This window comes from Oncorhynchus tshawytscha, linkage group LG27, assembly GCF_018296145.1.
Source record: "Oncorhynchus tshawytscha isolate Ot180627B linkage group LG27, Otsh_v2.0, whole genome shotgun sequence".
Lineage (NCBI taxonomy): Eukaryota > Metazoa > Chordata > Actinopteri > Salmoniformes > Salmonidae > Oncorhynchus > Oncorhynchus tshawytscha.
In genome coordinates, this window is record NC_056455.1 from 17,697,590 (window position 1) to 17,711,230 (window position 13,641).

Here is a 13,641-nt window from a genome sequence, read left to right on the forward strand (position 1 = left end):
TAACTGCCTGTTCAGGGGCAGAATGACAGATTTGTACCTTGTCAGCTCGGAGATTTGAACTTGCAACCTTCCGGTTACTAATCCAATGCTCTAACCACTAGGCTACCCTGCCACCTGTATAATTAATTTGCATAGCTAATTATAGTCTAATGTTAGCTCTCTAACATTAAACCGAGTTTGTTAGCGTTAGCTACCTGCAGATTCACACTACAGCTATGCCAATTTTTTTGCATTGGTAGTTGTATGAGTTGGGGTTATGCCGGTTCATTGTTTAGCTAGCTAGCTATATGTCTAAACAAATCAAATCAAATCAAATCTAATTTTATTTGTCACATACACATGGTTAGCAGATGTTAATGCGAGTGTAGCGAAATGCTTGTGCTTCTAGTTCCGACAATGCAGTAATAACGAGCAAGTAATCTAACTAACAATTCCAAAAAAAACTACTGTCATACACAGTGTAAGGGGATAAAGAATATGTACATAAGGATATATGAATGAGTGATGGTACAGAGCAGCATAGGCAAGATACAGTAGATGATATCGAGTACAGTATATACATATGAGATAAGTATGTAAACCAAGTGGCATAGTTAAAGTGGCTAGTGATACATGTATTACATAAGGATGCAGTCGATGATATAGAGTACAGTATCAACGTATGCATATGAGATGAACAATGTAGGGTAAGTAACATTATATAAGGTAGCATTGTTTAAAGTGGCTAGTGATATATTTACATAATTTCCCATCAATTCCCATGATTAAAGTGGCTGGAGTAGAGTCAGTGTCATTGACAGTGTGTTGGCAGTAGCCACTCAATGTTAGTGGTGGCTGTTTAACAGTCTGATGGCCTTGAGATAGAAGCTGTTTTTCAGTCTCTCGGTCCCAGCTTTGATGCACCTGTACTGACCTCGCCTTCTGGATGACAGCGGGGTGAACAGGCAGTGGCTCGGGTGGTTGATGTCCTTGATGATCTTTATGGCCTTCCTGTAGCATCGGGTGGTGTAGGTGTCCTGGAGGGCAGGTAGTTTGCCCCCGGTGATGCGTTGTGCAGACCTCACTACCCTCTGGAGAGCCTTACGGTTGAGGGCGGTGCAGTTGCCATACCAGGCGGTGATACAGCCCGCCAGGATGCTCTCGATTGTGCATCTGTAGAAGTTTGTGAGTGCTTTTGGTGACAAGCCGAATTTCTTCAGCCTCCTGAGGTTGAAGAGGCGCTGCTGCGCCTTCCTCACGATGCTGTCTGTGTGAGTGGACCAATTCAGTTTGTCTGTGATGTGTATGCCGAGGAACTTAAAACTTGCTACCCTCTCCACTACTGTTCCATCGATGTGGATGGGGGGGGTGTTCCCTCTGCTGTTTCCTGAAGTCCACAATCATCTCCTTAGTTTTGTTGACGTTGAGTGTGAGGTTATTTTCCTGACACCACACTCCGAGGGCCCTCACCTCCTCCCTGTAGGCCGTCTCGTCGTTGTTGGTGATCAAGCCTACCACTGTTGTGTCGTCCGCAAACTTGATGATTGAGTTGGAGGCGTGCATGGCCACGCAGTCGTGGGTGAACAGGGAGTACAGGAGGGGGCTCAGAACGCACCCTTGTGGGGCCCCAGTGTTGAGGATCAGCGGGGAGGAGATGTTGTTGCCTACCCTCACCACCTGGGGCGGCCCGTCAGGAAGTCCAGTACCCAGTTGCACAGGGCGGGGTCGAGACCCAGGATCTCGAGCTTGATGACGAGCTTGGAGGGTACTATGGTGTTGAATGCCGAGCTGTAGTCGATGAACAGCATTCTCACATAGGTATTCCTCTTGTCCAGATGGGTTAGGGCAGTGTGCAGTGTGGTTGAGATTGCATCGTCTGTGGACCTATTTGGGCGGTAAGCAAATTGGAGTGGGTCAAGGGTGTCAGGTAGGGTGGAGGTGATATGGTCCTTGACTAGTCTCTCAAAGCACTTCATGATGACGGATGTGAGTGCTACGGGGCGGTAGTCGTTTAGCTCAGTTACCTTAGCTTTCTTGGGAACAGGAACAATGGTGGCCCTCTTGAAGCATGTGGGAACAGCAGACTGGTATAGGGATTGATTGAATATGTCCGTGAACACACCGGCCAGCTGGTCTGCGCATGCTCTGAGGGCGCGGCTGGGGATGCCGTCTGGGCCTGCAGCCTTGCGAGGGTTAACACGTTTAAATGTCTTACTCACTTCGGCTGCAGTGAAGGAGAGACCGCATGTTTCCGTTGCAGGCCGTGTCAGTGGCACTGTATTGTCCTCAAAGCGGGCAAAAAGTTATTTAGTCTGCCTGGGAGCAAGACATCCTGGTCCGTGACTGGGCTGGGTTTCTTCCTGTAGTCCGTGATTGACTGTAGACCCTGCCACATACCTCTTGTGTCTGAGCCGTTGAATTGAGATTCTACTTTGTCTCTGTACTGGCGCTTAGCTTGTTTGATAGCCTTGCGGAGGGAATAGCTGCACTGTTTGTATTCAGCCATGTTACCAGACACCTTGCCCTGATTAAAAGCAGTGGTTCGTGCCTTCAGTTTCACACGAATGCTGCCATCAATCCACGGTTTCTGGTTAGGGAATGTTTTAATCGTTGCTATGGGAACGACATCTTCAACGCACGTTCTAATGAACTCGCACACCGTATCAGCGTATTCGTCAATGTTGTTGTCTGACGCAATACGAAACATCTCCCAGTCCACGTGATGGAAGCAGTCTTGGAGTGTGGAGTCAGCTTGGTCGGACCAGCGTTGGACAGACCTCAGCGTGGGAGCTTCTTGTTTTAGTTTCTGTCTGTAGGCAGGGATCAACAAAATGGAGTCGTGGTCAGCTTTTCCGAAAGGGGGCGGGGCAGGGCCTTATATGCGTCGCGGAAGTTAGAGTAACAATGATCCAGGGTCTTTCCACCCCTGGTTGCGCAATCGATATGCTGATAAAATTTAGGGAGTCTTGTTTTCAGATTAGCCTTGTTAAAATCCCCAGCTACAATGAATGCAGCCTCCGGATAAATCGTTTCCAGTTTGCAGAGAGTTAAATAAAGTTCGTTCAGAGCCATCGATGTGTCTGCTTGGGGGATATATACGGCTGTGATTATAATCGAAGAGAATTCTCTTGGTAGATAATGCGGTCTACATTTGATTGTGAGGAATTCTAAATCAGGTGAACAGAAGGATTTGAGTTCCTGTATGTTTCTTTCATCACACCATGTCACGTTGGCCATAAGACATACGCCCCCGCCCCTCTTCTTACCAGAAAGATGTTTGTTTCTGTCGGCGCGATGCGTGGAGAAACCCGCTGGCTGCACCGCTTCGGATAGCGTCTCTCCAGTGAGCCATGTTTCCGTGAAGCAGAGAACGTTAGTCTCTGATGTCCCTCTGGAATGCTACCCTTGCTCGGATTTCATCAACCTTTCTTACACTAGTACCCCAGGTAATCTTAGGTTTCTTTACATACAGCCGACAAGAACTACTGAATATAAGATCAGCGTCAACTCACCATCAGTACGACCAAGAATATGTTTTTCGCGACGCGGATCCTGTGTTCTGCCTTACAACCAGTGTAACCGAGTGGATCACATGCAGCGACCAAAAAAAAAAAACGACTCAGAAAAAGAGGGAAACGAAGCGGTCTTCTGGTCAGACTCCGGAGACGGGCACATCGTGCACCACTCCCTAAAAAGACTCCACTTCGGCCAAATTATTATTACATGACCCATCAAATTAACACGTGTCTGGGGGTGATTACGGCCATAGATTGTATTTCATGAACATCTGTACACTCTGTTTTTTATATTAACTAACCTCCAGACGAGCTTCAATGCCATACAACTCTCCTTCCGTGGCCTCCAGCGGCTCTTAAACGCAAATAAAACTAAATGCATGCTATTCAACCGATCATTGCACGCACCTGCCCTGACCAGACTTAGAATACGTGGATAACTACAAATACCTAGGTGTCTGGCTAGACTGTAAACTCTCCTTTCAGACTCACATTAAGCATCCCCAATCAAAAATTAAATCTAGAATTGGCTTCCTATTTCGCAAAACAAAGCTTCCTTCACTCATACTGCCAAACATACCCTCATAAAACTGATCATCCTACCGATCCTTGACTTTGGCGATGTCATCTATAAAATAGCCTCCAACACTCTACTCAGCAAACTGGATGTAGTCTATCACAGTGCCATCCGTTTTGTCACCAAAGCCCCATATACACTACCCACCACTGCAACCTGTACTCTCTCATTGGCTGGCCTTCGCTTCATACTCGTCACCAAACCCACTGGCTCCAGATTATCTACAAGTCTCTGCTAGGTAAAGCCCCGCCCTATCTCTGCTCGCTGGTCACCATAGCAGCACCCACTCGTAGCACACGCTCCAGCAGGTACATCTCACTGGTCACCCCCAAAGCCAAATCCACCTTTGGTCGCCTTTCCTTCCAGTTCTCTGCTGCCACTGACTGGAACAAACTGCAAAAATCACTGAAGCTGAAGATTCCCCATCTCCTTCACTAGCTTTAAGAATCAGCTGTCAGAGCAGCTCACAGATCACTGTACCTGTTCATAGCCCATCTGTATACAGCCCATCTATCTACCTCATTCCCATACTGTATTTATTTATTTAGCTCCTTTTGCACCCCAGTAGCTCTCTCACATCCATCTTTTGCACATCTACCATTCCGGTGTTTAATTGCCATATTGTAATTACTTTGCCACCATGGCCTATTTATTGCATTATTTGCACTCACTGTATATAGACTTTGTTTTCTATTTTTTCGAAACTATTATTGACTGTATGTTTTGTTCATTCCATGTGTAACTGTGTAGTATGTCGAACTGCTATGCTTTATCTTGGCCAGGTCGCAGTTGCAAATGGCAACTTGTTCTCAACTAGCTTACCTGGTTAAATAAAAGGTGAAATAAATCAAATTTAAAAAATCCAAATGCAACACTTGAAATACTACTATAGACCTTTTATCTGCTTACTTGTCAATGAACTAATGAGGGAATAACACACACCTGGCCATGGAACAGCTGAGCAGCCAAATGTCCAATTTATTTTGGTCCCTTACAAAGGGGGGAAATCACATTTAAAAAAGTGCTGTAATTCTTATACCGTTCAGCCGATTTTGATGTAAATACTGTGGCAAACCTCTTCAAGGTTAGGAGCATTTTCCACAAATTAAGTGGTAAACTGTCACCAAATCACCCAAGAATGAGAGTTCTTTTGAACAGGACAGTACCTGTGTGTTTGTTTCTCCGTCCTGGTCCACCCAGGCCATAGGCGAGGTCAAGGATAGCAGGGTTCGGTACTCAAATCGGGTTCTCGGCAGGTCCAGGTCCAAACGCCAACAGGTAAGTCCAAAACAATCCAGCTCATACACAGTAAATCCAGCCAATCTCTATTGTCTCTTTCTCTATTGTTCATAGATCCTTCCAGCACTCTCTCTCCCTCTTCCTGGTTTTTCTTGAACCTTTATCTGTGGGTCGGCTCCACCTTCTGAGGGTTCCCCTTGCTTCCTGGGACTTGTAGTTTTGGCGGTCAGCCATTTTGTGATCTGTAGTTCTGATAGGGGTGGCCATTTTAGTGATCGGGCAGAGCCCGTTTATTAGTTCTGCTCTCACATATCTGCCATTTATCACTCGACCCCCTTTGCCACAATACCCTCAAATTAAAGATGAAAGTCTGCAAAGTCTTTCAGCTCATATTCATTATTTAATTTCAACTACAATATGCTGTTAAAATAATAATAGCTAAACAGCTAAAATAATAATAACTTTGTCATTGTCCAAATATTTATGGACATGACTGTATGTTCCACAGGAGGCTGCTGAGGGGAGAACAGCTCATAAATTTGGAGCAAATGGAATGGTGTAGTTGATAGCGTTCTACTGATTCTGCTCCAATCATTACCACAAGCCCATCCTCTCCAATTAAGGTGTTACCAACCTCCTGTGATATGTATAATGTATAGTGTACAGTCAGCTATATAGTGTACAGTCAGCTTCTCCTTCACCCTCATCCTGGGCATTGCACTAGCAGCATCTTGTCTGCCTACTCAGTACTCCACCACAACAGTCTCCCTAAGGCATGTTTTAATTGATTCACTTTTTTACCTACCCCTTATGATATACTGTATGAAAAAATCTGGTATAAAAAAGCAGGCGTGATACATTTGTGGGATTTTGGTCTGTGTATGAAAGGGATATAACAGGACAGTATTGACATCCTGTTACATAGTAGTGATACCTTGCCAGTTGGAAATGTACACTACTCCCTTTTAAAGTTCATGACATTCTCACAGATGTGAAAGCGGCTCTACAGTATATCATGATCTGCAACGTCAAATTATTTTCAGCAGATACAGATGGGCCCCACAGAGCTGCATCCAGTGATCCTGGGAGAGGAGGCACGCAGACTGCACGGCCCTGGAGACACTAGACCACCGTGCTGCTGCATGCACCAGTAGTTCCTCTCCTCCCTCCCTGGGTTTCACACTGAAGCTCTGCCCTGAGTGCCCTTTTCTCCTCATTAAGAAAGAGTTTGGCTTCTTTCCACGGTCTGGTATAATTTTACAATCTTGGATACTCATAAGTTGTCTACCTAAGGATACTTTCTCCAGATAGGCTGTTATCTAGGCACTGAGAAGATGAAGTGAATTAGATATGTATCGTAATTACGATGGTTGCCTAGGATAAAATATATATAAAAAACAAACTTGCAGTCAGATTGACGGCATGGAGAGATTTAGTGGTAAGCAAAACAGCAGTGGACCATTTGGGGTGTAACAGAAGTATATATCTAAATAGAGACAGCAGGTTCAAGTATTTTCACTGCCAAATACTATAACTGGCAAGACGTGAACGTATACTGTCATTTATCTCTGAAAGGAGGTGAAATTATATCAGAGACAATTAAGCTAAATGTATTGGTATGAGTTCCACAGAAGTGGAAGTATTTGCCAAGAATATAGATCTTCAGTTTTGGTGCCAGTAATTTGTTATCATTTGTCTTATACGCACATCCATTCAACAAAACCATTAAGAGGTTTGAACAACTGGAACTTGTGGAAAGTGATAAATCGCCTGAACCATCCACAGGTAATGGCATCTCAGGGTTGAATAGAGAGGAGTTGACAGGCCTGAACATAACTGGAAAAAAGCAAACATTGTGGCATAACTCCTCATTTGCATATTTGATGTGTGAAGGCTTTTTATGATTTAAAAAAATACCTGACATTGGTTTAGGCAATTAATTGTCCACAAGATGAAAATAATGTTTGAAAAGAGAGACAAAGAGATGACACAAGTTATTCCAGAATCCCCCAGTCAGACAGAACCCTGATGGTCTCTACAAAAGGAGACAACTGCAAAAACAGGCTGGAAAGCATGTGACACATTCTCCAGACAGGCTTTGGGACAATGCCAAAACACTGAGGACTCGCTTTGCTGCTGACCTTTGACATTTCTGAGTCATTCTTGAAAGTACAACTTCCGAGAAAGTTCTCATATTTAAAACATTAAGGTTTTGTTTAGGAGAGACTCCTGCACACCATGTCCTCTTTGTCATTCCGTAAAATATTAAGAGAGAGAAAATAATTCCATCAATAATTCCATTTTCTTCTGAGCGAGGCTGCGTATTGCTCATTAAATATTAACTGACTGTCCAGAGCTACCTTGCATTTTAATGATTATTATTTATATATTTATTTCTGGGAGATGCACTGTGGGTGGTTAGTACAAACCGTGTGCCAATAAGTACATTTCAAATAAATGCAAATCAAAAAGCAGAACTAATTTCCATAGTTTTGGAATTCATCATTACCTGAACAATTGACCTGCAAGCAGAGATTGTGAAAAGCTGGATGATGAGCTTGGATGACGGTGGTGCTCTACCTCTTGACGTAAGAAGCATCCTGTATCTGTGGATAGCAGTTCATGCTCTACCTCCACTGACAGAAGGAGCTCAATGGCCTGTTTCTGTGGGTAGCAGCCGCCTGTATCCCAGGCCTGTATCTGTGGGTAGCAGAGGCCTGTATCCCAGGCCTGTATCTGTGGGTAGCAGAGGCCTGTATCCCAGGCCTGTATCTGTGGGTAGCAGAGGCCTGTATCCCTGGCCTGTATCTGTGGGTAGCAGAGGCCTGTATCCCTGGCCTGTATCTGTGGGTAGCAGAGGCATGTATGCAGTAAGGCCTGAATGCAGTAAGAAGTCTGTCTAGAGAGGTTTGGCGACTGTGTTTTTACTATATATAAGCAGTGTTGAGATGTACATTATACATGATAGTGGAGAAAACAGCTCTAGCATTGTCAGCTAGCGTGGATATCACATCATGTCATTTTTAGACACTGATCCAAGGCCCCCATGTCCACCAGGCCAGAGGTTTTATCCTGATCTTGAGCTGATGCCACTAGGCATGTTTATTTGTATCATCTGGTTGTCAATAAGCCAGCTATTCAATCTACTTGGTATAGTTGATGACAAGCTCTGACTGTGCCCAACGCACCAGTGTACTGAATTATGAAAACCATTGATGGGTGAAATATGAACATCAATCTTGTTCAGCTCCTGTCTGCTGAATGAATTACTTTTAAAAAGTTCAGCGGCATGTTTGCAGACATCTACTTGATTTTCTATACTTTTTTCTAGTGGCTGACTTCCATTTCCCTTCAATAACAGCTTCCGTTCTCTGCAGTGCAAGAGTTATCTCAGTGAGAGGGAAAGGTAATCAACAATCACACAACAGCACATGAAAGATGCTGTCCCTGAGTATGACTGAATAAGACTGAAAGGACGATGCATTGGTGCTGACCAAAGCAAAAGTTTTGCGATTGGGTAAGACAACAGAACACAGCTAAATATAACTGATGGATCAGCATACTAAGATATTTACTCCTGCTCTAAAACGTCACACATTTCATTGTGCATTTTGGTAAATGTACTCTTTGATGTGAGCCACTCAGTGCCCTGGGTTCTGACAAGTACATTTCTCAAGTTTTAAGGCAAATGCACAAGGGTTATTTGTCATGGTGTAAGTCTCTTGTGTCCTGAGTGTACATCAATACACTTAGACAGAGTATTGGGAGACGGCAGAGCAGTGGTTGACATTCTGCTCCAAATGGACCGCATTGATTAGCTGGGGTTTTCTACTGATGTCCAAAACACTCATTATCCTTCCCTACATAGTCCACAGGATGAAGGGGCTCTACAGTCAGCTATAGCCAAACACAGTGAGTGATTTGGGCCAGAATATATATTTTTAAATTATTTAACTTGGCAAGTCAGTTCAGAACAAATTCTTATTTACAATGACGGACTACCCCGGCCAAACAATGCTGGGCCAATTGTGCGCCGCCCTATGGGACTCCCAATCACAGCCAGTTGTGATACAGCCTGGAATCAAACCAGGGTCTGTAGTGACTCCTCTAGCACTGAGATGCAGTGCCTTAGACCACTGTGCCATTCGGGATGGCTTGGATTATGGTGAAATGGGTTGAAATATAGGAGATGGAGATACAGCCTTCTCAAAGCCTGTATGATTGGGTGCTCAGAACCTCCACTTACTCATTCATTAATGCATTCCATTGTGCCTCCTTCATGTCTACCTGCGTCATACTGGTTTTGACTTCAGAGCTATTTATAGGCCTATTCTGCATGGCCGTAATTAGTCTCTTGCTCTTTCCAGCCTGTGTTGTCCTATTTTGTCAATCTCTGTGCCCTCTACCATGATCTCTGTCTGCTAGCATTTGGCTTTTTTATTGTTTGTTCTTCGACTTCACTATGATGATGATATGGCTATTTAGCCAGCCAAAACCCAACCGGCAAAATGTTTCTAATGACAAGATTGTAAACAGGTTGTTAATGACGTCATTTTAACTAGCTTTTCATGTTGGGAATTTACTAGCAGACAATTTTACCCGATGTGTTATTGTGTCTCATTATTGATCCTGTAGTGCTAACACTATCAACCTATATAAACCTATTTGGAGAATCCCCATCCCATTTAGTTGACTACATTTGCTTTCTGTATCACCCAGCCATAGATCTGCTTCCAGGTAGCTCATCATCTAAAAACAATTACATTTCCATAATTCCATGTGTCAAGGGCCTGCTCAATTACTATTTACATCTATTTCAGAGAGTAATACCCCATGCACACAAATTACATCAGAAGATCATAGTTGTGGCCCCAGTAAATCATCCATCAGTCTCATTATGGGGTTTTCGGTGAGTCACACTAAATAGGTCATTACCCCAGAGTTTGCCATCTTTGGCATCCCACCCTCCCTGCCTGAGCTAACAGACACCAACAGACCAGGCTGAGGCTCCAGATCTACCAGGAACATGAGTGGTGACCTGCTCTCTACTCTCCCTCACCAGCTCTTTGTCCTTGCAACAACGTTTGGTAACAGCAGTCTGTAAATATGAACAAATTTGCTAAAATATTAAACAGAATCAAGTAATGACGTATAGTAACCTTAAAAAGTAGTATTGCAAATCTCTAAGAAAGCCATGTGCCGTAAAGCAAAGTCATTGTAGAGTGCTGATCATTCTCAAGACAGGCTGCCTGCTACAATCATAAGGTCAACTGTTATTAGCCTTATTGTCAAGAGCTTATTCAAACTAACTTTGAATTTCTGCTCCTTTCACTGTTGATTAAAAAAACAAGTGTCACAAACAGAGACTACCAGTCTCTACCAGAGTCTATTTACACTCTTTGCACAGACTATTATGACTCCTGTGATGTAATAGATCCCCGATGGTACCTTGAATTAGCTTAGATGAGAGGATCTCTGTGGTCCAGTCACTTTTGTCCACATCATCATAATGTCACACAGTGCAGGGCTGGAAAAAATTGAGGCCTGGGCACTCAGTGTGATCAATAATTGCCTCAGACCCAGATTCCATGCCGATAAGGTGCTTTGATGTGGACCAAAGTGGAAGAGAGGATCCTTCCACAGGGAGAAAATGAGAGTAAAATAGGCCTCATTATTTTAGACATCTATCAGAGGGCAACATTCAATTAGCACAGAAACATTTGTTAGTTTGCCAAACACACCAAGAGTAAGAGAGAGATAAAAGCCCACTGTGTACAGTGTCTCTGGTCCGTTTCACACTGTTAACAAATCTGACACGTGCAGTACAGTACAGTAGTCTGTCTCTATATTGTTATTACAGGTGCACCGTACCGGACACACATCACAGAAAGAGACAGAATGCATCGACACCCAATCAAAGCTGCAGTTCTAAAAGAACGACTCTGTGCATCTTCTCTCCACCTTCAACAGCACGTCTGGGCCTTCCTCATTAGTATTCATGGATGGTGCAGTTGCCAGCATTCATTTCATATAAGTTCTGCTTCGCACCCTGGATCCAAATTACTTTCAATCACTTTGTTCTGGGCAGCGGTCCAGCCCAGAGGGCCACAGAGTGATGCATTAAGGTGCTGCATTAATACGATACACCACACAACCACTGATGCCATTCATATTTCTGTCTTGACACCCTGTGTAGATCCAGGCAAAATAAGGGATCACCCCAAGGCTTCCACTCCAGTCACCCACAACTGAGTTCTCCATCATCACAAAGATTGACTTCCTCTTATAAAGCTGGCCTCTCTGTTGCCAGGTACTATAGACCTCCCAACCGTCTTTATTATCAGTCACAAATCACACTATTCAGAAGACTGGAACATATCGGTCTTCCTATATCTATAATGCCTCTAAGAATATATCCAAAAACGCTGTTATGTCTGTAATCCATTTGTTTGAAAATGAATCTTAATTATCAGTCACAGACATACGCCAAGCTAGGTTTTCTCATGACACTGCCTGGATCACACTCCAAATGAAGTGTTTTCCCCTCCTTTGAGCTTTGTAAGTGTCTGTAGTGGATATTGTTATGGCGCTTTCTGCTGATTGGTGTCTGGCCTTGTGTTCTCTGGGTGATGCCAGCTCACTCACGGAGAGCTTGGATGAGCTAAAGCAGAAACAGTCAACCTCAAGCCAAATCTCAGTTAAGAGTTGCTATTATCTCTCACAGGCAGAAAGGATTGATATTTTGTCAAGTTGTGTCAAGGTTATGTAGATTCGAATTCAAACAGCCTTATCCAATGGTTGACTCCAACAGTGGCTGTTAGCTGTAGGTTGTAGATTGTGCATGTGCTAAATTCACACAGGATGTGTGAGCATGCCACAGTTCAGAGTGCCCAATGTGAGACAAGGTCCAGCTCATGCCTGGGAGTCAGAGTGGACATCTGCTAGTCAAGGTTTCCCAAATAAAAGGTATCTCTTTCCCACAAGACATGAATGGTAATTCCAATGAGACTATATGTAGCTGGCTGGAATAGCTTCTTCACATACTCCAGTCATACTCAGACAAATCCCACTGGGCACACACTGGTTGAATCAACATTGTGTCCATATCATTTCAATGAAATTACGTTGAACAGATGTTGAATTAACATCTGTGCCCAGTGGGACATTTCCTAGACTGACATTGTGTTGTACTCTTCCCTTGCCTCACATGCAGCCATTCAACTTGTGTTTTTTACCTCTACAAATGAGAGAGAGAAAGAGAGAGAGAGAGAGAACTTTACAAGTCACGTGTATGGTGGCGTGTAGCCAGGCAGTGCAACCCCCGGATAGAACTGGGCTAAAGTACAGTATGCGGCTGTGAGCCTCAGCGGAGGAAACCTAGATACACCACTGATAACCTGTATATCAAGCTCTCAATCTGCCACGCACTGAAGGGGGGAAATAAATAGCCTTCATCTCAGTGAGCGCTCTCTCCTCATTTAAAAACGGGTAAATCTTGCCCACTGTGAAAGTGGGCCATGCTGAAAGGCTGAGGGAAAAGAGGCGAAGACAAGGGCACTGGAGTAAGGACCAGGAAGAGAGGAGAGAAAAAGGCTGTGTTCCCTCCGTCATTACGTTTCTGTGGTGGTCGCCTACGCTACCTACATTTCTGAGATTTCCCTGCGGGCCCTCACAGACGTACGACCTTCCTCTTCCAATATCACATTGAGATTATGTGTTGACAAGCAATCAATGCAAATTGGCCCACATCTGTAATGTCATTTTTGTTCTCTCTTTGTTGAGCCGCTGGTTTTCTCTTTCTCGGCCCGTCTGAAAGGAGTCGGTCGGCCAGGCCAATTCCAAAGTGTCCCATAATTATAGACTTGTCAGTAGTGATTTTCATCAACAAGTGTGCGTGTGATGATCCGGCAGGAATGTTAATGACTCCTGAAATGGAGTTAATCAGTTGCAGGCACCACAGTGGCCGCCTCAGCATTCTCTCTCCCAGGGTCCTCTGCTGCTGTCCTGTCCAGGGTCCACACTTGTTCAGTGCACCTTGGGAGAGTGCCAGTTGGTGGTAGCCCAGATAGTACATAACGTTCTGAGAACCCTATGTTTCTTAGAGCTTGGTGGGAATGGTGCAGGATAGTTGCTTGGCTTTGGAACATACTCAGCACATTTAAGGAGCTTGACAAAAAAAACATTATTTTCTTGGTATTTCATTACTTGAGCAGAACGTTTCCTAAAAGTTCAAACATGGTTACATTTCATTTAAACTTAGTTAATGTTCTAGGAACATTCTCCAACTGGTTTGACATTGGGAATGTTCTCAAATAGGTAGCCCTTTCCTAC